Source organism: Carlito syrichta, unplaced genomic scaffold (assembly GCF_000164805.1).
Source record: "Carlito syrichta isolate Samal-C Ts95f unplaced genomic scaffold, Tarsius_syrichta-2.0.1 Scaffold279568, whole genome shotgun sequence".
Classification (NCBI taxonomy): Eukaryota; Metazoa; Chordata; class Mammalia; order Primates; family Tarsiidae; genus Carlito; species Carlito syrichta.
The window spans coordinates 196,053-219,959 of record NW_007223664.1 but is presented as its reverse complement, the minus strand read 5'-3'; the positions used below and the strand labels follow the sequence as shown (position 1 = coordinate 219,959).

Here is a 23,907-nt window from a genome sequence, read left to right as displayed (position 1 = left end):
ACTGCACTCCAGTCTGGGTGACAGAGTGAGACTCCAACTCAAAAAAATATATATATATAGACTAAAGTCAAAAGATTTTGAAAGCTCCTGTAATAAATTATGTCCCTGGCTCAAGGAACTTAAATTTAACAGAGGAAAAAAGACAACTAAATCTTAGTAAAAAAGATTTTTCTTCAACTATAACATAATAAAACCACTTCTACAGTTTGTATAAAAAATGTACTGTTAGCTGGTTCACTCACTCTTAGCCTTGCATATGCCCAATTGTTTCTTTATAATTTATTCTACCATATCTTCAAAAAGAATGAAAGGCAACTGCTTAGTTATGATAGTCATCCAGGCTATGAAATATAGAGACTTGGCACTCAACTGCAGTACAAATTTCCTCTACAAATAACCTAACACATTTTTGATGGTATATTTTTATAGATACCCCTATTTCCATGATTTTCCAATAATATATTTATGCCCAAGCCTCTGATTTTGCCACCAGATTCCTTTCCCTGTTATTTCAAGTTGAATAAATTTATAATAATATATAATATTTAAAATCTCTAGATTACTTTCACATGAACACAGCAATACTCAAAATCAATTAATGTTTAATCCCTTGGACACCCTGTAAACAATAGTAACTACTGGAAGAGCAGAAAAACTTCTACCTAGGCCAGGCTCAGTGGCTCACACTTGTAATTTCCTAGCAATTTGGAAGGCCAAGGTGGGAGGATCTCTAGAACCCATGAGTTCAAGGTCAGCCTGGGCAACATAGCAAGACTCCTATCTCTATAAAAAAAAAAAAAAATTAGCAGAACTTGGTGGCATTTGCTTGTAGTCCCAGCTACTTGGGAGGCTAAGGAGGAAGGATTTCTTGAACCTAGGAGTTCGAGGTTGCAGCGAACCATGATCATGCCACTGCACTTCAGCCTGGGCTACAGAGGGAATCCCTATCTCTAATAAAGAAAAATTTTTTAAAAGGAAGAAAATTTCTACCTAATGACCAAAAACACAGTTTTGCAATTTAAGATTTCTACATTGGAGCAATTCTATTAGGTTTCTCAATGCAAATGAAGTTTATTAATAAAAATTAGTATTAACATTATTGTATCATATGAAGTAGAAAGACTTTTTTTTTTTGAGTCAGAGTCTCTGTTGCCCAGACTGGAGTGTAGCCTTGACGTGTTGGGCTCAGACGATCCTTCCACCTCAGCTTTCCAAGTAGCTGGACCCACAGGTACACACCACCATGCCCAGTTAATTTTTTGATTTATTGTAAAGATGAGGTCTTATCATGTTGCCCAGGCTGGTCTTGAACTCCTGGGCTCAGGTGATCCTCTCACCTCTGCCTCCCAAAGTGCTGGGGTTTTCAGACAGGAGACACCGCACCCGGCCACAAAGTCTTTAAGAAGTTAAAGCTGTAAGTATTCAAACTAAAAAGCAAAATTGCCAGTGAGGGTCTTCTTTTTGTTTTTTACCTACCATCCCACCAGAAGAAACTAGAGAGAGAGAGAAAAAATAGGACAAACAAGTAGGAAGAAATAGGAGAGAAGCAGTGAATGGGAGAAACAGACAGAAGAATACACAAACCACTCAAAAGTGAGGGAGCAGAACAAAAACAGCCAAAACGAGAACACAGACCCCACCTCCCACCAAGCTCCACACTGACTGAACCCACAGAAAAGACCCACAGCCAAATTCTGTGATCGTACAGTACTTCGATCTATACAAATGCAACCTCTTCTTCTAACAGAGGGAAGTTCCTGTACTACTATCATGAAATGAGGTTAGGTATTTAAAATGGTCTCTTTACTAGGAAGTACTTTGCTCCATCAGGGAAATCTTAATCATATTTGCTAAACTTACTATTATATATCCATTCTAATAATTTCAATGTCTCTAGTCCTGCAAATATGTGCACCGATTAATATATAATAAGATTCTAAAGAAAGGAGTTCACTGATGCTTTCCAATTGTCTCAGAGTATCATTCATTTTGATGTGGGAATAAATAGATGCCTTGCAGCATTTTAAGAAAAAAAGAGAGAGAGAGAGAATCAGGAAATGTAAAGAAATCAAGTCTAAAAACACACAGGATTGTCCCTTTGTAGTCTCAGCACCTCAAAGAATTCAACCAAGAGCTCAGTTCTTTATCACTTTTACTTATTACAATTTTGTGCTATAACCAAAGCAGGGTTCCCTTGTGAAGTTAATTGTTTAACTATATACAGTTACTGTATAAGCCATTAACTTTTCAAACATTTATTTTTTTTGGATACTCTACCTAAAATTAATTGTTACTCTTGTAAGTGTTCCAAAGTTTATTAGTGTAAAACATATTATAGCTTTTAAATTATATTCTTAAAAAGTTGGTCTCTGTATCTCAATTGCAGTGACAGCTCCAAGAATAAATACATTTGTCAAAACTCAAGCTGTGCATTGAGATTGGCTTCATTTTACTGTGTATAAACTGCAATGTAATAAAGCCAATGAGAAAAAAAAAAAGACTCTATCAAGTGTGATAAGGATGTGCAGAAAAGGGAAGGAAAAGGGCCTAATTTGAAAAGAAAGATCATTATAAAAGAAAGAATTTAAATGAGAGAAATAAAAATGCATGATTTATGTGCTAATGTTAGGATCCTATTGTAATTTGAGCCATGCCTTCTCTACAGTAAGATACACAAAAGAGAAAATTCCTTGAGATCCTGATATCTGAGTATAAAAGAAAAAAATCTGGATAGCCTAGCTCTATTCTGGACAAACAACCATCAGTTTTCTTTGTTCTGCTTTTGGGTTGCTGAGGGTGTGGAGGATGTCAAATAGCCAAAGTTGGTCTTCCTGCACAAATGCAGGAAGGGGGGCCCCCCAAAATCCGGAATTAACTTGTGGAAGGTGGGCCTCTCATAGTTCAGGTTTCCTCCACTAGGTAAGTGTTCTAGAAATCTGTCAACATCAAGTGTACCAGTTAGTGTTGCTGTGAGAGGCTGTGTTCAGCTTCAGTGAATTTTTTGTTGGAGATTCTTTCAACATGTTCGCCCATTTCATGATGGGCGATTTACTAGTGTACCTGCCCACACCACACTGAGTATTCAGCAGTTTTCTTTTATTTTATTTTGTTTACCAAAAACAGCATGACCCCTTTACCCACCTTCACTATTCACCCAGTCTCGCTCTGAACAACTTTCTTTGTGTCCCTGGATGAAAAAAAGTCCTCAAAGGGAAACATTTTGCTGATGAGGAGATGTGAAACAAAAAAAGGCAGAAGTACTAAAAGCATCAAACTTGATGAGTTCAAACCCGTTCTGAGCAGTAGAAAAAGCATCTCAGTAGGTGTATCACATCAAATGAAGAGGACTTTGAAGGTGACTGATGTTTACACATGTAAGAATAAGTACACAATGTTTTATAAATAAATTCCAGGGTTTTTGGGGGTCCCTGCTTGTACACATGTGGGGAATACAATACCATTCATGTTATGGTATTTTTTTCTTATTATAAAAAGACATGCTCGTTTTACATGTTTTTGAAGAGCAGGAAAACATTTTAAATAATAAAATAATCTCACCAGCAAATTACAATTATTAATATGCTTTCCATTGTTCTCTCTCCACTTTTTATATAGCTGAGATTATCTAGAACAGATCGTCTTGATTCTGGTCTGAACATCTTCCCATGACATTCCTTTGTAAACACTGTATAGTTATATGTTATGAGAAACTTCTTGTAAATATTATTCATACAAATGGCATAAGAACCTATTATGTACTATACCACAATTAAAGCACCATCTTCAATGATTGAGAGTCTATATTGCTATAGTTTTTTGGGGGTTTTTTTTTTTTTAGTTTTTTTAGTTGAGATCTCACTCTGTTGCTCAGGCTGAGAACAGTGACACAATCATGGCTCACTGCGGTCGCAAACTCGTAGGCACAAGTGATCCTTCTGCCTCAGCCTTCTGAGTAACTGGGACTACAGGTGGATGCCACCACACCTGACTTTTTTCTATCTTTCTTTCTTTTCTTTTGTAGGAACAAGGTCTTCTTATGTTGCCTAAGCTGGTCTCAAATCTCTGGGTTCAAGATATCCTCTTGCCTCGGCCTCTCAAAGTGCCAGGATTATAGGTAGAAGCCACCATGCCAGGCCTGTTATAATCTTTTTAAATTTACAATGAAGGTGATGAACATCTTTACATATAAATCTTTCAACATGTTTAAAATTATTTCCTGAGGTAAGGAAGGTGTTCCTAAGTTTGACCCCAAATCCGAACACCATGAAATAAAAAATTGGTAACTTCAACCATATAAGGAAATCAAATTCTTTGCCTGACAAACACACCATAAGCATAGTCAAAAGACAAAAACAAGCTGGGGTGTGTGTGGGGGGTACTGTAACTCATGATGAAGGGCTAATTTCCTTAATACAGAGAAAGCTTCTACAGATCAGTAAGGAAAAGACGAACTCAATAGAAACATGAACAAAGAATATGAACAGACATAGCTCATTTAGTGACGAATATAGAATAACTCTTAAGTCTATTAAAAGATGCTTCTTATCATAAGAAAAATGCAGATTAAAACTGCAATGAGATTTTTTTCACTTATCAGATTGGCAAAGATCCAAAAATTTTAACACATACTGTGCTGCCAGGGGTTTGGAGAAAGTCACATAGTGCTGGTGGGAATATAAACTGGTACAGTCTTATGGAAGGCAACTGGGCAGTATCTATCAAAAGTATCAATAAATGTACATTTATTTATTTATTTATTTATTTTTTAGTTGGAATCTCAATCTGCTGCCCAGGCTGGAGTGCAGTGGCATGATCACGGCTTACCGCAACCTCAATCTCCTGGACTCAAGTGATCCTTCCACCTTAACCTCCTGAGCAGCTGGGACTACAGGTACGCATCACCACGCCCAGCTAATTTTTTTAATGTTTGGAGAGATAAGGTCTTGCTATGTTGCCCATGCTGGTATCCACCTCCTGAGCTCAAGCAAGCCTCCCACCTCAGCCACCCAAAGTGCTGGGATTACAAGCATGAGCCACTGCGCCTAACAATTCATGAATACTTCTTTGATCTTACATCTCCACTCTTAAGAATACACCTGTATCCTGCAGATAAATTCACAGGAGTGATATGACATAAGAACAAGATTAAGCACTGAAGTACTGCTTCTAATAGCAAAAATCCAATAGAGACATACATTTTCATACATCCATACAACAGAATAAGATGCAGCTGTTAAAAAAAAAAAAAGGAATGTTACAGACATATAACACTATCAAGGTATTGGTAAGTAAAAAAGCAAAATGAGACCAATTTAGATTGCATGTTACCATTTGCATAAAGCTAAAGTGTGGTTCCACAGACACATAGACACATACGTACGCAGACACACAGTCATTTGGATGATTAATGCACAATATGCCTTTGAAAGAAACATAAAGGTGTTGGGGTTCACGGGAGCAAACAATTTTTTTCATTGTCTACCCTTTTTTTTTCAGTTAAAAAATATTTATATTTTAAAGATGTAAGGTATAATTCAGGATTAGGCATACAAGTGGACATAATACGGATAAAGTTTGGGTCTCCCTTTGATTCCCACTTTGCCTGGTTTAAGATCAAGTACCCTTATTGATGTTGTATTCACACCCCCAATGCCAGCAGTATCCTACTACTGCCAATCCCTTTCTTATGGTATTATGGTAAATGTTCAGGGTCTGCTTATGAGAGAGAACATGTGGTACTCTGTTTTTTGTTTCTGTGATAGATTACTGAGTATGATAGAATCTAAATCCATCCAAGGCTGTGAAGTCCGTGTTTGTCCTTCTTTATGGCTGTGTAATATTATATTGTGCATATGTACCACATTTTTTTATCCAGTCTAGTTTCCATGGGCAGCACACTTGGTTCCATGTTTTTGCTATTGTGAATAGTGCCTGCAATAAACATGCATGTGCAGGTACCTTTTTTGTAGGATGCTTTGAGTTCCTCCAGGTATATTCCCTGTCGGGGGATTGCTGGGTCTTATGGAAGGTCAATTTCTAGTTCTTTCATCACAGAAACAAAGAACAGAGTACCATATATTCTCACTCATAAGCAGACTTTGAACAATTATAATACTATAAGAAAGGGATTGGCAGTAGTGGGAAACTGTCCGAGGAGGGGGCTGGGATTGGCAGTTGAGGGAAACTGCTAAGGGAGAGAGGGGCATACCTCATAAACAAGGGTACCTACATAATCAATGTTTGTATACCTAACCCTGAATTGTACTCCACAACTTTATAATAAAATAATAATAATAATAATAAATCGCCACAATGTTTTCCATGGAGGTTGAACTCATTTGCATTCTCATCAGCAGTGTAGAGCATTCCCTTTTCTCTGCATCCTCGCCAGCATCTGTTGCTGTTTTATCAATGATGGCCATTCATACTGGGGTCAAGTAGTATCTCAATGTGGTTTTGATTTGCATTTCTCTGATGATTAGTGAGGCTGAGTACTTTGTCCTGTGTTTGTTGGCTGCCCATATATCTTCTTTTGAGAAGTATCTATTCATGTCTTTTGCCCACTTTTTAATGAGACTGTTTTTTTTTCTTTAGGTACATTTGAGTTCCTTGTAGATCCAGATGTGTTAGGTCTTTGTCAGATATATAGTTGGCAAATATTTTTTCCCATCCTGTGGGCTATCTCCCCGCTCTCTACGTGATATCTTTTGCTTTACAGAAGCTTTTCAGTTTGGTGAGGTCCCACTTGTCTATCTCATCTCTTATGGCATCGAAATCTGGGGTTTTGTTCAGGAATTGGTTGCCTACTCTGGTTGCCTCAGGGAGTCTCCTGCATTTTCTAACATTCTCATAAGGTTGAGATTTTATGTTTAGGATTTTGATCCATTTAGAGTTGATTTTTATGTATGGTGATAGCTAGAGGACCCGTTTCAATCTTCTGCATGTGGTCAACCAGTTTTTCCAGAACCATTTACTGAACAGGTTCTCCTCTCCCCAGTGGCTGTTGGTGGAGGCTTTGTCAAAGATGAGTTGGCTGAGTAATTGAGGTTTTGCTTCTGGAATCTCTATCCAGTTCCATTGGTCCATATACCTCTTCTTGTACCAAAACCAGGCTGGGTTTTGTTGTTGCTGTTGTTGTTTGAGTCAGGTCTCACTCCGTCACCCAGACTAGAGTGCAGTGGCACACTCACGGCCACCCCAGTGTTGACCTGCTGGGCTCAGGTGATCCTTCTACCTCAGCCTTCCAAGTAGCCGGAACTACAGGCATGTGCTACCATGCCCAGTTAATTTTTTGATTTATTGTAGAGATGAGGTCTCGCCAAGTTGTCCAGGCTGTTCTCGAACCCATGGGCTCAGGCAATCCCCTCTTGTTGGCCTCCCAAAGTTCTGGGATTACAGGTTTGAGCCATCGCACCTGGCCCCAGGCTGTTTTGATTATTGTAGTCTTAAAGTAAAGTTTAAAGTCTGGAAGTATGATACCTCCAACTTTGTTTCTTTTGCTAAGGATTGTTTTGCCTATGCATGGTCATTTGTCTCCATATGAATTTCTGTATTGCAATTTCCAGGTCAGAGAAGAATGATATTAGTAATTTAATGGGTTGAATCTGCAGATTGCCTTTGGTAGAATGAACATCTTAACAATGTTGATTCTTCCTACCCACAAGCATGGAATATTTTTCCATTTGTTTGTGTCTTCTTGGATTTCTCTGAGTGGTGTTTTGTAGTGTCATTGCAAAGGTCTTTCACTTCTCTGGTTAGGAAGACACCGAGGTATTTCATTTTTCTGTGGCTATTGTGAATGGGACTGTGCTTTTTATTTGGTTCTCTGCCTGTTTGTTGTTGGTGTATAAGAACATGACTGACTGTCTTTTGCACATTTATTTTGTACCCCAAGATATTGCCCAAGTCCTTTATCAGTGCAAGGAGGTTTTGGCCAGATTCTCTTGGATTTTTGAGGTATAGGATCATATCATCAGCAAAGAGGGATAACTTAACTTCCTCTTTTCCTATTTGGATACCCCTTATTTCCTTCTCTTATCTCTAGCTAGGACTTCCAACACAATGTTGAACAGGAAGGGTGAGAGTGGACAGCCCTGTCTTGCTCCAGTTTTAAGAGGAACTGCTTCTGTCTATTTAGCAACATGTTGGCTGTGAATTTATCAAAGATGGCTCTTACTATTTTGAGGTATGTTCTTTCTATGCCTAGATGTTCAAGGGTTTTTATCAAGAAGGAATACTGGATTTTATCAAAAGCTTTTTCTGCATCTAATAATATAATCACGTGGTTCTTGTATTTACATCTGTTGAGGTATTTAATTATATTTATGGTCTTGTGGATGTTGAACTAGCCCTCCCTCCCAGGGATGAAGCCAACTTGGTCATGGTGAATGATTTTTGAGATGTATTGTTTGATCCAATTTGCTAGAATCTTGTTGAGATTTTTTGCATTTATGTTCATAGGGGATATTGGCCTGTAGTTTTCTTTTTTTGTTGGCTCTTTGTCAGTGTGGGTATCAGTGTGATGTTAGCTTTGTAAAATGATTTGGGGAAAATTACATCTTTCTCAATTGCCTGGAATACTTTCAATAGGATTGGTATCAGCTCCTCCTAGTATGTTCTGTAGAATTCCACTGGAAAGCCGTCTGGTCCAGGGCTTTTTTTGTAGGTAGTTTTCTTAAGATGGAGTCAATATCCTGGGTTGTTATTGGTCTATTTAGTGTTTGAATGCCTTCTTGTTTCAACTTTGGGAGGTTGTGTGATGTCAGAAAGTCCTCCATTTCATTTAGGCTATCAAATGTTTCCATAGAGGTGTGCATAGTAGTCTCTGATAATCTTTTGTATTTCTCCAGGATCCACTGTGATTTGATCTTTTGCATTTCTGATTGTGTTTATTTGGGTTTTTTCTCTCTTTTTCTTAATTCTGGCTAAAGAGCCATCAATCTTCTTTATTCTTTCAAAGAACCAGCTTTTTGTTTTGTTTTGTTTTCTATGATATTTTTTGTCTTCCATGTCCCATATTTGGGTTTTCACTTTGGTGATTTTGATTCTTCTGCTAAAGTTAGGGTTTTGGTGGTCTTGTCTTTCCAGCTCTCATAGGTGATCTGTTAGGCTATTAACTTGTGATCTTTCCATTTTCTAGATGTGTGTTTATAGAATATAAATTCCCCTCTGTTTTCATGGCATTCCAGAGGTTTTGGTAAAATGTTTCTTCATTTTAATTTGTTTCCAGGAATCTTTTAATTTTTTTGACTTCTGTGTTGACCCAGTAATTGTTCAGCATCCTGCTGTTTACTGTCCATGTCTTTGTGGCTTTTGGGGGAATTTTGTTGGTGCTGATATTTCTTTTTATTCCACTGTGGTCTGAGAAGGTGCATGGCTGTATTTCTATCTTAAGACATTTGTTTATGCCTGATTTATTGTAAAGGATGTGATCAGCCTTGGAGCACTTCCATCTGGTGATGAATAGAATATATATTCTGTGGTTGTTGGGTGAAGTGTTCTATAGGTATTAGTGTGATACCTATTAAGTCCATTTGGTCAAGTGTCAAGTTGGGTTTGTGGATCTCTGTTGATTTTTGACTTGCTGATGTATCTAGGGTTGTTAGTGGGATATTTAAGTCCTCAGCTATAATAGTATTAGAGTCAGTATCTTCTTTTAGTCTACTTAGTAGTTGCTTTATAAATGCTGGTGCTCCTGTGATGGGTACACATATGTTTAGGACGGCTATTTCTTGTTGATGGATTGAAACTTTTATCATTATGCAGTATCCTTTCATATCTTTTTAAAAGTTGTTTTATCTGATATTAAGATCACTACTCCTGCCTTCTTTTGTGATCCATTGGCTGGCAATTCATTGTCCAATCTCAAAACTCTGAGACTATGTGTGTCCCTTGTGGTGAGATGAGTTTCAAGGATGCATCAAATTACTAGGCCATGATTTTTTTATCCACTTGGCTATTCTGTGTCTTTTCAGTGGTGCATTTAGTCCATGCACATTTAGATGACAAGGTAAGTGAAGATGAAGGGCCGTGTATTAGCTATGGACACACAGAGTTTGTCCATTTAGTTAAACTCAGCAGCAGGGCCCAGGTTTCTAGAAAAGATTAATCAATGTGCAGGTGAGCTTTAGAATATAAGGACACCAGCCAATATGCACAAAGGGAAGAGCATCCTTGGTAAACAGGATACCACAAAAATGTTTAGATATGTGAATGGCAGAATGTCTACAAGAAACCTCCAGCTGCTTGTTATTACTGGAGCATAGAATACACATAGAATGGTGAGAGATGATGTTAAAGAGCTTTTGCAGGGTCAACTCAGACTTGTGGCCTTCAAAACTAGGAAGTAACAAACACATATTTTAAGTCACTAAATTGATGGTAATCTGTCATGACAGCTATAGAAAACTAATACAGTTTGGGTGTAGTGTCTCACACCTGTAATCCTAGCACTTTGGGAGGCTGAGGTGGAAGGATTGTTTGAACCCAGGAGTTCAAGACCAGCCTGAGCAACATAGCAAAACCTCATCTCTACAAAAAAATAAAATAAAGTGGGGGAAAAAAATGAAATACAGACTTTGCTGCCTGGAAGTGACGTGCTGTTATAACAAATGCCTAAACATATGGAATAGCCTTGGAATTGGGCAGTGATTGGAGTCTGAACGAATTTTGAGAAACATTTTAGAAAAGCCTACATTGCCTTGAAAAACTGAAATAGGGACACAAAATGTGCTACCAGTAAAGACTCAGAAGGAAATGAGGACCACGTTACTAGAAACTGTAGTAAGGGTGATCCTTGTTATATAATGACAGAAAGCTTCATGAAATGCATCCTGTAGTTATGCAAAAAGCCAAGACTGTAAACAGTGTACTGAGCTATTAAGCTGAGATTGCCAAGCTAAAAATGGATCCCAAGTAACTTAACTGCATACCAGAACAAAGTCCAACAGTACTTAAAGGAATAAAACAAAACTCAGCATAAAACAATGCAAAACCACAATGTCCACCTTCACATAAAAAAATTACCAGTCATATAAAGAAGTGGGAAGATTTGACCCATAACTAGAAAAAAAAAATCTATCAAAAGACACTGTCATTTCTGGGCCTGTGATAAGAAGTCCAAACACTGAAACAGCTATTATAAATATGTTCCAAACACTCAAGGATAGAATTGCTAGATATGAAAGGTACACTTTCTCAAATTAAAAACACACAATACTTTCACTACACTACTGGACACGATCACCATGTAGTACACATAAAACTGCAGAATAACTTTCCCGGAGTGCTTTACACTACTAATTACATCTCCATGTGGGAATGAAAAGAATAGCCTATGTTCACATTTAAAACTGTGTTGCTGGAGGAGAGCACACCAGTACAGCATACCCTTGGCCTTCCTACTGGGGCTGCCTTGTCATGGGGCTCCCCAGTCTCCCTCTAGCTGCTAAGGCCTGGGGTAACACCCTCTTTTCTCCAGGGTGCTGAAACCTCCAGGCCCAGGACTGCTGACTCAGGCTGCTGGGCACACAGTCCCTGGGCTGACCAGAGAATGAACTCCCTGCATACTCATCCCAAAGTTGGTGACTTAACACTGCTCCTGTTTTCCCATTAACTAAGCCTCGGGCATTTTAAGCGTTTCTCTTTAAGAAAACAAAATACTTTCTATTTCTGTTTCCTTCGTATCCTCCTCACATTCAAGGGTTTCAATGAAGTATCTGCTAGAAAGGCAGTAGGCAGCTGATGAAGTCCTCCAGCAGGAAAAAAGGAGGGACCCTGAGGAATGGTCATCATGCCAATCAATAATTAACCTTGGATAGCCACAAGTTCATTTAGAACATAAAAGTGGAATATGAAACTAAATTTTGGAGTTCATTTTAGCCCTCTAGCTTTTAGGGGTTTTGTTTGTTTGTTTTATTTTGGTTTTAGAGACAGGATTGTTCTCTGCCACCCAGACTGGAGTGCAGTGGTTCAATAATAGCTCACTGCAGCCTGGAACTCCTGGGCTCAAGCAAACCTCCTACTTTAGCCTCCTGAGTAGCTTTAACAGTTTTTTGAAAAAAATTCTACTTGAAAGAGATCATCTTATGTAAGTGATAGTAATTCTCAGATTTATGGAATTTTGCAAGCTTTAAGCAAAGTAGATAAAGCAGGCTCAGTGTTTCAGCTTTTTTCATGATCATGGAGATAGAATAACACTTTTCCTCTCAGAACCTGCTCTAGGTCTTCAACTGAATACTTTCAGGTTTGGACAAAGATCTTTGAGTATTAACTTAGAAATAAGATGAATTGAAGGATGGATAGAAAGATGTGTTAAGTTTAGCCAAAAGGCATCCTTATTTATTTTAAATTCAGTCCAAAGGTTTTTCCTTACATAGTGAACTCTAACCTAGCTAGATGTGTAAACAGATTACTCTCTTGTGACAACCACTGAGTTTGGGCCAATCAAAAGTGGCCAACTGTTCAAACCATGTTCAAATGAAACATACATGGAGCTGTAACCAGCTGTTTCTGTACCTCACTTTCCTTTTTCTATTCATAAATCTTCTTCCACCACATGCCTGCAGTGGAGCCTCTCTGAGCCTGTTCTGGCTCAGGAAATTGCCTGATTGATGACTTGTTCTTTGCTCAACTAAACTCTGTTAAATTTATCTAAGGTTTTTCTTTAAAGAGATGGTGTCAGAAATGGGATCCAAACTAAAGCTTCCAGTGCCCCTCAGAAGCAATGAGTGACAAGTGAGGTATCCGCCAGGCCCATTGTGTCTACTGCTTTCTCAAAGCAAGAGGGTCAATCATCGGTAAGTTTTCTCTCAGATTTTGAAGCTCTATGGATTTGTGTTTTGAGCTATTGGAATTTGTTTGAACAATTTTTTTTTCTTTAATCCAAACTGGGTTTGGAAGTCACAGCAAAAACTGAGCTGGGTCCAGGATTAAACTGGATCTGATAATTAACTGGCTTGGATAAGGTAGAAGCCTCAGATACCTGAATGGATCAGACAGAAACCAAGTGGTAGTAATAACAGCACTGCAGGAGGTGTGAACTTCTGCTTTTAGAAATCCACAGAGATTTTTGTGTTCTACCCCTTTTATTTCTTTTCCTTATGTGTTTCTGTAGGGGAAAAAAATCATTGGCTAAGTTGATCAAGGGGATCTGAGAGTCAAAGTCAAAATTTAAGGTAAAAATTGGGTCCTTAATTTCAGACGAACTGAGTACTCCACCTTATGGTTATGCCTATATTTACACGTATAAGTACTAGGCCCCAGAAGCAGTGAGACAGGCGATAGCTACAGAAAGGTTAGGTAGGCAGATGCGGCAGGTCCTCCAGCAACAATGTAGCAGTACCTGCATGATCAATGTTTATATACCTAACCCTGAACTGTACCCCACATCTTTATAATTTAAAAAATTGTTTTAAATGTTGAATATAAAAAATACAAAATACAATCCTCCCACCTTGGCCTCCCAAAGTACTGGGAAAAAAAAATATATATATAAATGTAGCAAACTTCCGGCATGCCTCTCAGGCTCAGCATTGGTAAACAAGCTCCCTGTGAGCCTCTCAAGTTAAAGTTTAAGTACTCACTGCTGAGACTGAAAAGCAACCAATCAGCCCGCTGCCAAGTACTGACCAATCATCTCACAATCAGGCCCCTACCTCCTGTCAATTGGTCCTTAGTACTGACCAATCAAAACAGCTAGTGCTGGCCAATCAGCTCACAGCTAGTGTTAGCCAATCAGCTCAGTCTTAGGGCATATAAGCACTTGATTTCAGCCCCAAACTGGTAACCCCTTTGCATCCCCTCCCACTGTGGAAACTTTTCTGTCCTCTCAATAAATACTGCTTTCTCACTTTCTGGCTGTCCTTGTCCCTCATTCTTTCTGGGCATGAAACAAGAACTTTGAACTGAAGAGCTGCAGAAGATCGCTGACCTGAAGAGCTGCAGAAGATCATCAGAGGCAAAGAGCCATGCACCCCAGAGGTTGGCTTACCAACAGACAGAGTCAGCTGAACCAGGAGAGCTGCTGAAAGAAGTGAGACTCCAAAGCTGTGACACTCCAGGGATTAGGCTCGCCAGCTCACTGAACCAGCAACACTCTCAGGGCTTGGCCTGCCAAAGCATCAGAGCCAACACTCCAGGGGCTAGGCTTGCCAGCCCACTGAATCAGCAACACTCTCAGGGATTGGTTTGCCAGCCCATCAGAGCCAACACTTTCAGGGCTAGGCTTGCCAGCCTCTCAAGACAACCCTCTCTGGGGCGTGGCTGGCCGACCCATTGAGCTGACACTCTTGAAACCCAGGCTGACCTGAAAAATTCACATCAGCAGCAAAACAGAAATGGTAGAATCTAACTAAAGATGATTTAAAATTACAATGGAACATTCTAAATGAAAATACTGCACTTTAAGAAGTACATTTGAAAATGAGGATTCCCAAATTAGTCTCTTCCAGGGATCCTATTAATGTGCACAAAAAGATTTCAATATTTTTCAATATTTTTATTGCTTTTTTTTAAACCAGAGTCTCATTCTGTCATCCAGGCTGGAATGCAGTAGCATAATCATGGTTCACTGCAGCCTCAACCTCCCAGGCTCAGGCGATCCTTACTTCCTAGCCTCCCAAGAAGTTAGGACTACAGGTAAGTACCACCACATCCAGTTAATTTTGTGATTTTCGGTTGAGACAAGGTCTGTGTTTCCTAGATTGGTCTCAAACTCCAGGGCTCAAGCAGTGCTCTGGCCTTGTCCTCCCTAAGTGTGAGGATCACTGGCATGAGCTACCACACTGACCTTTGTATTGCTCTTTTTAAAAAGGCAAATAAAAGCTTAGGTGACTAATTGATTTAAAAAAAAAAATCTGCTAGTCTTTTGGCTTAGTTACCATCCCACCCTGAAGATGAAAATAAAGCTATCCTAAATAAAGTAGCTATAAGAAGTAGGCCCTCAGGTAAAGTAGTGACTTGTTTCTTTTTCAGATCTATCTATAGTCAGCCTAAGCATAGAAAATGCTTTCTCTAGGGAAGGGGAGAATAACTTAGAGCAAGTATTCCAAAAGGTCATCCAAGAAAACTATCCCCATCTCACCAGAGATGTGACTATCCAAACACAAGAGATACAGAGAACCCCTACAAAACATCAAATGAGAAGAACAATCCCTAGACACATAGCAATTCACCTACACAAGGTAGGCACAAATGAAAAAATCCTAAAGGCAGCAAGAGAGAAAGGTAAGACTACCTACTAAAAAACCAATCAGAATAGCAGCAGACCTACTGAAATAAACACTACAAGATAGGTGGGACTGGAGTCCAATATTCAAAGTCCTCAAAGATAAACAATTTCAACCAAGAATTTCCTACCCAGCCAAGCTAAGCTTCATCTGTAATGGAGAATTAAAATCCTTCCCAGACATCCAATCTCTAAGAGATTATGCTGCTTCCAGACCAGCTCTACAGGAGATGCTTAAAAAGGTATTGAGCACAGAAGAAAGGGGAAAAAAAAAAAGAATGACCACACACTTCCCAAGAAACAGGAGAACACAGAATGAACAGAGAAGACATTGCAACTGCAAACTTGAAAACACACACATATATCGATCTGAAAGCTAAAAGAAAACAAAGGAAAAACTTTATAAGAACCACATGATAGGGATAAACAGTCACATTTCAATAATCGGCCTGAATGTGAATGAACTAAATACACCACTGAAAAGACACAGAATGGCAAACTGGATACAAAACCATGGCCCAATTATTTCCTGCATCCAGGAAACTCATTTCACTACAAGGGAAGCACACAGACTCAAATATCCAGGAGAATGGATCACAAAACAGGGCAGGAGTCACAATTGTAATATCAGAAAAAACAATCTTTTAAAAAGTTTGAAAGTACACTACATAATGATAAAAGGTTCAATCCATCAACAAGAAATATCCATCCTAAACATATATGCACCCAACACAAGAGCACCAGCATTTATAAAGCAACTACTAAGTAAACTAAGAAAAGATATTGATTCTAACACTATTATAGCTGGGGACTTAAATACCCCCAATAACAACCCTAGATACATCATCAAGTCAAAAAATCAATAAAGAGATTCAAAAACCCAACTTGACACTTGACCAAATGGACTTGATACCTATAGAACACTTCACCCAACAACCATAGAATATACATTCTACTCATCACCACATGAAAGTGCTCCAAGACAGATCACATCCTTGGGCGTATATCAAGCATACAGAAATGTGATAAGATAGAAATACTGCCATGCACCTTCTCAGACCACAATGGAATAAAAAGAAATATCAATACCAACAAAATTTCCCCCAAATACACAAAGACATGGACACTAAACAGCATGATACTGAACGACTGCTAAGTCAAAAGATAAAACAAAATAGGAATTAAAAGATTCCTGGAAACAAATGAAAACAAAGAAACAACCTACCAAAACTTCTGGGGTGCCCTGAAAACAGATCTAAGAGGGGAATTTGTATCTCTACAAACATACATCAAGAAAATGGAAAGATCACAAGATAACAGCCTAACAGATCACCTAAGGGAGCTGGAAAGACAAGACCACAAAAACTCTATCTTTAGCAGAAAATCCAGATCACCAAATATGGGACATAGAAGGCAAAGATATCATAGAAAGAACTCAATAAAACAAAAAGCCAGTTCATTGAAAGAATAACCAATATTGATGGACCCCCTAGCCAGAATGACCAAGAAAAAGTCCAAATAAACATAATTATAAATGCAAAAGATCAAATCACAACTGACCCTGAAGAAATACAAAAGATTACAGAGCCTATTATGCACACATGTATGAAAACAAACGTGATAACCTAAATGAAATGGAATAATTCCTGACATCACACAACCTCCCAAGGTTAAAACAAGAAGACACTGAGACACTAAATAGACCAATAACAACCCAGGAAATTGATTCTGTCATTAAAAAAAAAACTATCTAACAAAAAAAAAAAAAAAAAAAGCTCCTGGACCAGACAGCTTTCCAGCAGAATTCTACAAAACATACAAGGAGGAGATAAGACTAATCCCATTGAAAGTATTCTAGATAATTTGAAAAACATGGAATTCTCTCTAAATCATTTTACAAAGCTAACATCACACTGACATCCAAATCAGGTAAAGATCCAACAAAAAAAGAGAACTACAGGCTAATATCCCTAATGAACATAGATGCAAAAATTCTCAATAAGATTCTTGCAAATCGGATCCAACAACACATCTCAAAAATTATCCACCATGACCAAGTAGGCTTCATCCCTAGGATGCAGGGCCAGTTCAACATCTACAAGACCATAAATGTAATTAAAGACATCAACAGATATAAAAACAAGAACCACATGATTATATCACTAGATGCAGAAAAATCTTTTGATAAAATCCAGCATCCTTTATTGATAAAAATTCTCAAACACCTAGGTATAGAAGGACCATACCTCAAAATAGTATGCGCTATCTATGATAAAACCACAGCCAACATATTACTAAATGGACAGAAACTGGCAGCATTTCCCCCTGAAAACCAGACCAAGACAAGATGGCCCACTATAACCACTCTTGTTCAACATTGTATTGGAAGTCCTAGCTAGAGCAATTAGTTAAGAGAAGGAAATTCAAATATGAAAAGAAGTTAAGTTATCCCTCTTTGCTGACAATATGATCCTATACCTTAAAAATCCACAAGAATCTGTCCAAAACCTCCATGCACTGCTGAAGGACTTTGACAGTCTCAGGGTAAAAAATAAATGTGCAAAAGACAGTTGCATTCTTATACACCAACAACAAACAGGCAGAGAATCAAATTAAAAGCACAATTCCATTCACAATAGTCATACACATACACATACAAAAGAAATGCCTCAACATCTTTCTAACCAAATAAGTGAAAGATCTTTACAATGAACACTGCAAAATACTGCTCAAAGAAATCCAAGAAGACACAAACAAATGGAAAAATATTCCATGCTCATGGATAGGAAGAATCAACATTGTTAAGATGTCCAGTCTATCAATGGTAATCTACAGATTCAACACAATATCCATTAAAATCATTCTTCTCAGACCTGGAAATGACAATACAGAAATTCATATGGAAACAAACAACTACAAATAGTCAAAAGAATCCTTAGCCAAAGAAACAAAGCAGGAGGTATCACGCTTCCAGACTTCAAACTCTACTATAAGGCTATAATCAAAACAACCTGGTATTGATACAAGAATAGGCATATGTACCAATGGAACAGGATAGAGATTCCAGAAGCAAAACCTGAATTTCTCAACCAACCCATCTTTGACAAAGCCTCCACCAACAACCACTGCGGAGAGGAGAACCTATTCAGTAAATGATTCGGAAAAACTGGCTGACCCCATGCAGAAGATTGAAACAGGACCCATACCTATCTCCATACACAAAAGTTAACTCTAAATGGATGAAAGACTTAAACATAAAACCTCAAACTACAAGAATCTTAGAAAATTCAGGAGACACCATTTCAGAAATCAGACTAGGCAACTAATTCCTGATCAAAACCCCTGATTTCCATGCCGTAAGAGATAAGATAGACAAGAGGAACCTCACCAAACAGAAAAGCTTTTGTAAAGCAAAAGATACCATCTAGAGAGTGGGGGGACAGCCCACAGAATGGGAAAGAATATTTGTCAACTATATATCAAACAAAGGCCTAACATCAGGATCTACAAGGAACTCAGATATGCCAAAAGGAAAAAAAAACAAAGGCCCCCATTAAAAAGTGGGCAAAAGGTCAGGCGCAGTAGCTCAAGCCTGTAATCCCAGAAGTTTGGGAGACCGAGGCAGAAGGATCACCTGAGCCCAACAGGTTAAGGCTGCTGTGGTCATGAGCATGCGACTGTACTCCAGCCTGGGTGACAGAGTGAGACTCCAACTCAAAAAAAAATGAAGGCAAAAGTCATGAATAGATACTTCTCAAAAGAAGATATATGGGCAGCCATCAGACACATGAAAAAGTGCTCAGTCTCACTACTCATCAGAGAAATGCAAAATAAAACCACACTGAGATACCACCCAACCCTAGTAAGAATGGTCATCATTAATAAGCAGAACTACCAGCAAGATGGTGACAGGGCAACTTGGTCTGTGAGACCCTCCGCAAAAGAGAACACACATAAGACTCTGGCTCTCTGCTGGGGGCTGCAGCTCCCATCTCAGCAGTCTGCTCTTCACACGGAGAATGGTTGTGGCTGCCACTCAACCACCTCAGGGGTCTAAGCCACCACCACCATGGATGCCACCGCCACAGCCATCACCTCGCCCATGCCTGAGGCGACCCACGGCTCCAGACCATGAAGCCACGCCCCAATCCTCACCCGGAGCCAGGATCGTGGAGGTCCTTCCATGCACCGTGAGGTGGCGGCTGCTGCCACCACTACCATTACCTACTCCCTCCCGTCCTGGGCGGCCTCAGACTTCCACCCTGCCCGGTTTGCATTGGTTTGCAGGCTTCAGCAGCAGCAGATAAAGATCAACTGGAACGGTGAGATAGCAACACCTGCTGAGGATCCAAGGGAGTAAACCTACAACCCCACTGCATAGACAGATTCCAAGGCAGTGGGAAGTGGGTTTCAGATTACCTATATACCTGTCAGTGGATACTGGGATCTGCAGATAGATTTTAAATCACAGTTCCCACCTTAATTAAATCTCAAAACTGAAAAAAGGACTGCCCCCAACTACAGACCAACTCCAGAATTGAACAAAGCAAGAGGATATACATAAGGAAAATTAGGAGATTGAACAAACAAAAATAAAAGCAACCCCTCCACCCCTGAATAACAGAATTAAAGAAGACGGGGAAGGGGAGGGAAGGAAAAAGTAGGGAGGAAAAATCTGCACAAATGAAGAAAAACCAAAAGAAGAATATAGACCGCACACAGACCTCTGGGAGGTCAGACACTAAGAAAACAGACTTAGGAACACAAACAATGAAGAGGTCCCAGAATGGTCACATGCTGCAAACCCAGACATCAAGACATTAATGGAGAGAATAAAAAAAAATTGAGGAGAGACAAGAGGAAAATAGGTGGGAGCTGATAAGAGAAATAACAGCAGTAAAGAACACTGTGATGAAAATAAATAACAAACTAATAAGCACAGAAAGCAGAATTCGCCAAGCAGAAGAAAGAATCTCAGAGCTTGAAGACCAAAACACAGAAGTAACACAAACTGTCAAAAACATAGAAAAGAAGTTTAAAAAGACAGAACAAAAACTTCAAAGATGAATGATTACTTCAAGAGACCAAACCTAAAAGTAATTGACCTTCCTGAGGCAGAAAGAGAGAGAGACCACACTGGAACAAACTTTGCATGAAATTATTCAAGAAAACTTCCTTTATCTCATCAGTAATGCAAAAATTAAAACACAAGAGATTCAGAGAACCCCTGCAAGACAACAAATGAGAAGACCAACTCCCAAACACATAATAATTTGCCAAAACAAAGTAGGTATAAAAGAAAAAATCCTAAAGGCAGCAAGAGAAAAAGATCAGATTACCTACCATGGAAGACCAATTAGAATAGCAGCAGATTTATCTACAGAAACCCTACAGGCTAGGAGAGCTTAGAGCCCTCTCTTCAAAGTTCTAAAAGATAAACAGTTTCAACCAAGAATAACCTACCCAGCCAAGCTAAGCTTCATCAGTGAGGGGAAATTAAAATCTTTCCCAGATATCCAGTCCCTAAGAACTTACACTGCCACCAGACCACCTCTACAAGAAACACTTAAGAAAGTATTAAACACAGAAGAAAAGGAAAAAACAACAACAACGTTCTTCATAAGAGTACAGGAAAAAGATAAAAAACACGCACGAACCAACCCCAAAACCAAAAGAAAGACAACAAACAGGAACAACAACAACAACTCTATAAGAGCCTCATGATAGGGATCGACTCTCACATTTCAATAATTAGCCTGAATGTGAATGGACTAAATGCCCCACTGAAAACACATAGAATGGCAAAATGGATAAAATATCACCAGGCAACAATATATTGCCTTCAAGAGACTCATCTCACTAGAAAGTACACTCACAGACTCAAAGTAAGAGGATGGGAAACAAATTTTCAGGCGAATGGGACACAAAAGAAAGGAGGAGTCGCGATCATTAATCTCAGACAAAATAACCTTTAAGCTATCAAAAACTTAAAAAGATACAGAAGGCCACTGCATAATAATAAAAGGTTCAATCCATCAACAAGAAATATCTATCTTAAACATATTTGCACCCAACATAGGAGTACCAACTTTCATAAAGCAGCTTCTAGATAAACACAAAAAAGATATCGACTCTAACACTATCATAGCTGGGGACTTTAATACCCCACTCACAACCCTTGACAGATAATCAGGACAAAAAAATTAGCAACGAGATGCGGAACCTCAATGTGACTCTTGACCAAATGGACTTAATTGATACCCTCAGAATACTCCACCCAACAACCACAGAATATACATTCTACTTATCACCACATGGAACATACTCTAAGATTGACCACATACTTGGCCATAAATCAAGCATAAACAAATTTTAAAAGATCGAAATTTTGCCATGCACCTTCTCGGACAACGGTGGTATAAAAATAAACATCAACACCAACAAGGTTCCCCCCAAATCCACAAAGACATGGACACTAAATAGCATGATGCTAAACAACTCCTGGGTCAATGATGAAATCAAAACAGAGATTAAAGATACCTGGAAACAAATGAAAATGAAGAAACATCTTACCAAAATCTCTGGGATGCCATGAAAGCTGTAGTAAGAGGGGAATTCATATCTCTACAAACGCACATGAAGAAAATGGAAGGATCACAAATTAACAGCCTAAGAAGTCACCTAAGGAAGCTGGAAAAGCAAGACCACCAAAACCCTAACTTCAGCAGAAGAAGTCAGATCACCAAAATAAAAGCCCAAATCTGGGACATAGAAGACAAAAAGATTATACAAAAAAAATCAATGAAACAAAAAGCTGGTTCTTTGAAAGGATAAACAAGATCAATGGTTCCCTATCTAGATTGACCAAGAAAAAAAAAGAGAAAAAGCCCAAACAAACACAATCAGAAACACAAAAGATGAAGTCACATCTGACCCTGAAGAAATACAAAAGATTATTAGAGACTACTATGTACACTTGTATGGAATCAAACTTGAAAACCTTAAGGAAATGGAGGACTTTCTGACATCACACAACCTGCCTAGATTGAAACAAGAAGAATTTGAGACCCTAAATAGACCAATAACAATCAAGGAAATTGACTATGTAATAAGAAAACTACCTACCAAAAAAGCCCTGGACCAGATGACTTTCCAGCAGAATTCTATAAGACATTTAAGGAGGAGCTGATACCAATCCTACTGAAAGTATTCCAGGCAATTGAGAAAGATGGAACTCTCCCCAACTCATTTTATGAAGCCAACATCACATTGATACCCAAGCCAGGTAAAGACCCAACAAAAAAAGAGAACTACAGGCCGATATCTTTGATGAACATAGATGCTAAAATTCTCAACAAGATCCTAGCAAACCGGATTCAACAACACATCTCAAAAATCATCCATCATGACCAAGTAGGCTTCATCCTTGGGACGCAAGGCTGGTTCAACATTCGCAAGACCATAAATGTAATTAAAAACATCAATAGACATCAAAGCAAAAACCACATGATTATATCATTAGATGCAGAAAAAAAATTTTTTTTTTGAATTAGAGTCTTACTCTGTCACCCAGACTGGAGTGCAGTGGCCACTCCCGGCCACTGCAGCCTCGACCTGCTGGGGCTCCAGCGATCCTTCCACCTCAGCCTTCCAAGTAGCTGGAATTACAGGTGCACGCTACCTTGCCCAGCTAATTTTTTGATTTATTGTATAGATGAGGTCTCACTAAGTTGCCTAGGCGAGTCCCAAACCTGTGGGCTCAGGCAATCCACTCACCTCAGCCTCCCAAGGCATAGGATTACAGGCTGAGCCACCAAGCCCAGCTAGTATTTTTTTTTTTGTAAATAAAGATGTCAAATCAATTTTTCAAATTTCTACCCTTAGAAACCAGATTTTTAAAATTTTTTTTTATTTTATGAGTTGGAGTCTCACTCTGTCACCCAGACTGGAGTACAGTGGCTGCTTTTGGCCATCGCAGCCTCGACTTGCTGGGCTCTGGCAATCCTTCCACCTCAGCCTTCCAAGTAGCTAGAACTACAGGTGCGTGCTACCACACCCAGCTAATTTTTTTTTTTAAATTTATTTTAGAGATGAGGTCTCATCAAGTTGCCCAGGTAGGTCTCGAACCCAAGGGCTCAGGCAACCCACTCACCTCAGCCTCCCAAGGTGAGGGATTACAGGCTGAGCCACCGAGCCCAGCAGAAAAAACTTTTGATAAAACCCAGCACCCCTTCTTGATAAAAACCCTCGAACATCTAGGCATACATGGAGCATACCTCAAAACAGTAAAGTCATCTATGAGAAATTCACAGCCAGCATACTCCTAAATGGACAAAAATTGTAACCATTTCCCCTGAAAACTGGACAAAACAAGGATGCCCACTCTCACCCCTCCTGTTCAATATAGTATTGGAAGTCCTGGCTACAGCAATCAGAAAAGAGAAGGTGATCAGGGGTCTCCAAATAGGAAAAGAGGAAGTCAAGTTATCTCTCTTTGCAAATGACATGAATGTGTACCTTGAAAACCCAAGAGAATCTGTCAAAAGCTACCTTGCACTGAAAAAGGACTTTGGCGAAGTCTCAGGATATAAAACAAATGTGCAAAAGACAATCGCATTTCTTTACACCAATAATAAACAAACAGAAAACCAAATAAAAAGCACAATCCCATTCACAATAGC

At 39.0% G+C, this 23,907-nt stretch overlaps 1 protein-coding gene across 12 annotated transcripts in view; it reads right to left on the bottom strand.

Moving 5' to 3' along the window:
• PLAGL1 (PLAG1 like zinc finger 1) overlaps positions 1–23,907 on the bottom strand; it is a 166,570-nt gene that overhangs the window by 103,969 nt on the left and 38,694 nt on the right. The gene's annotated exons all lie outside the window — the stretch shown is intronic.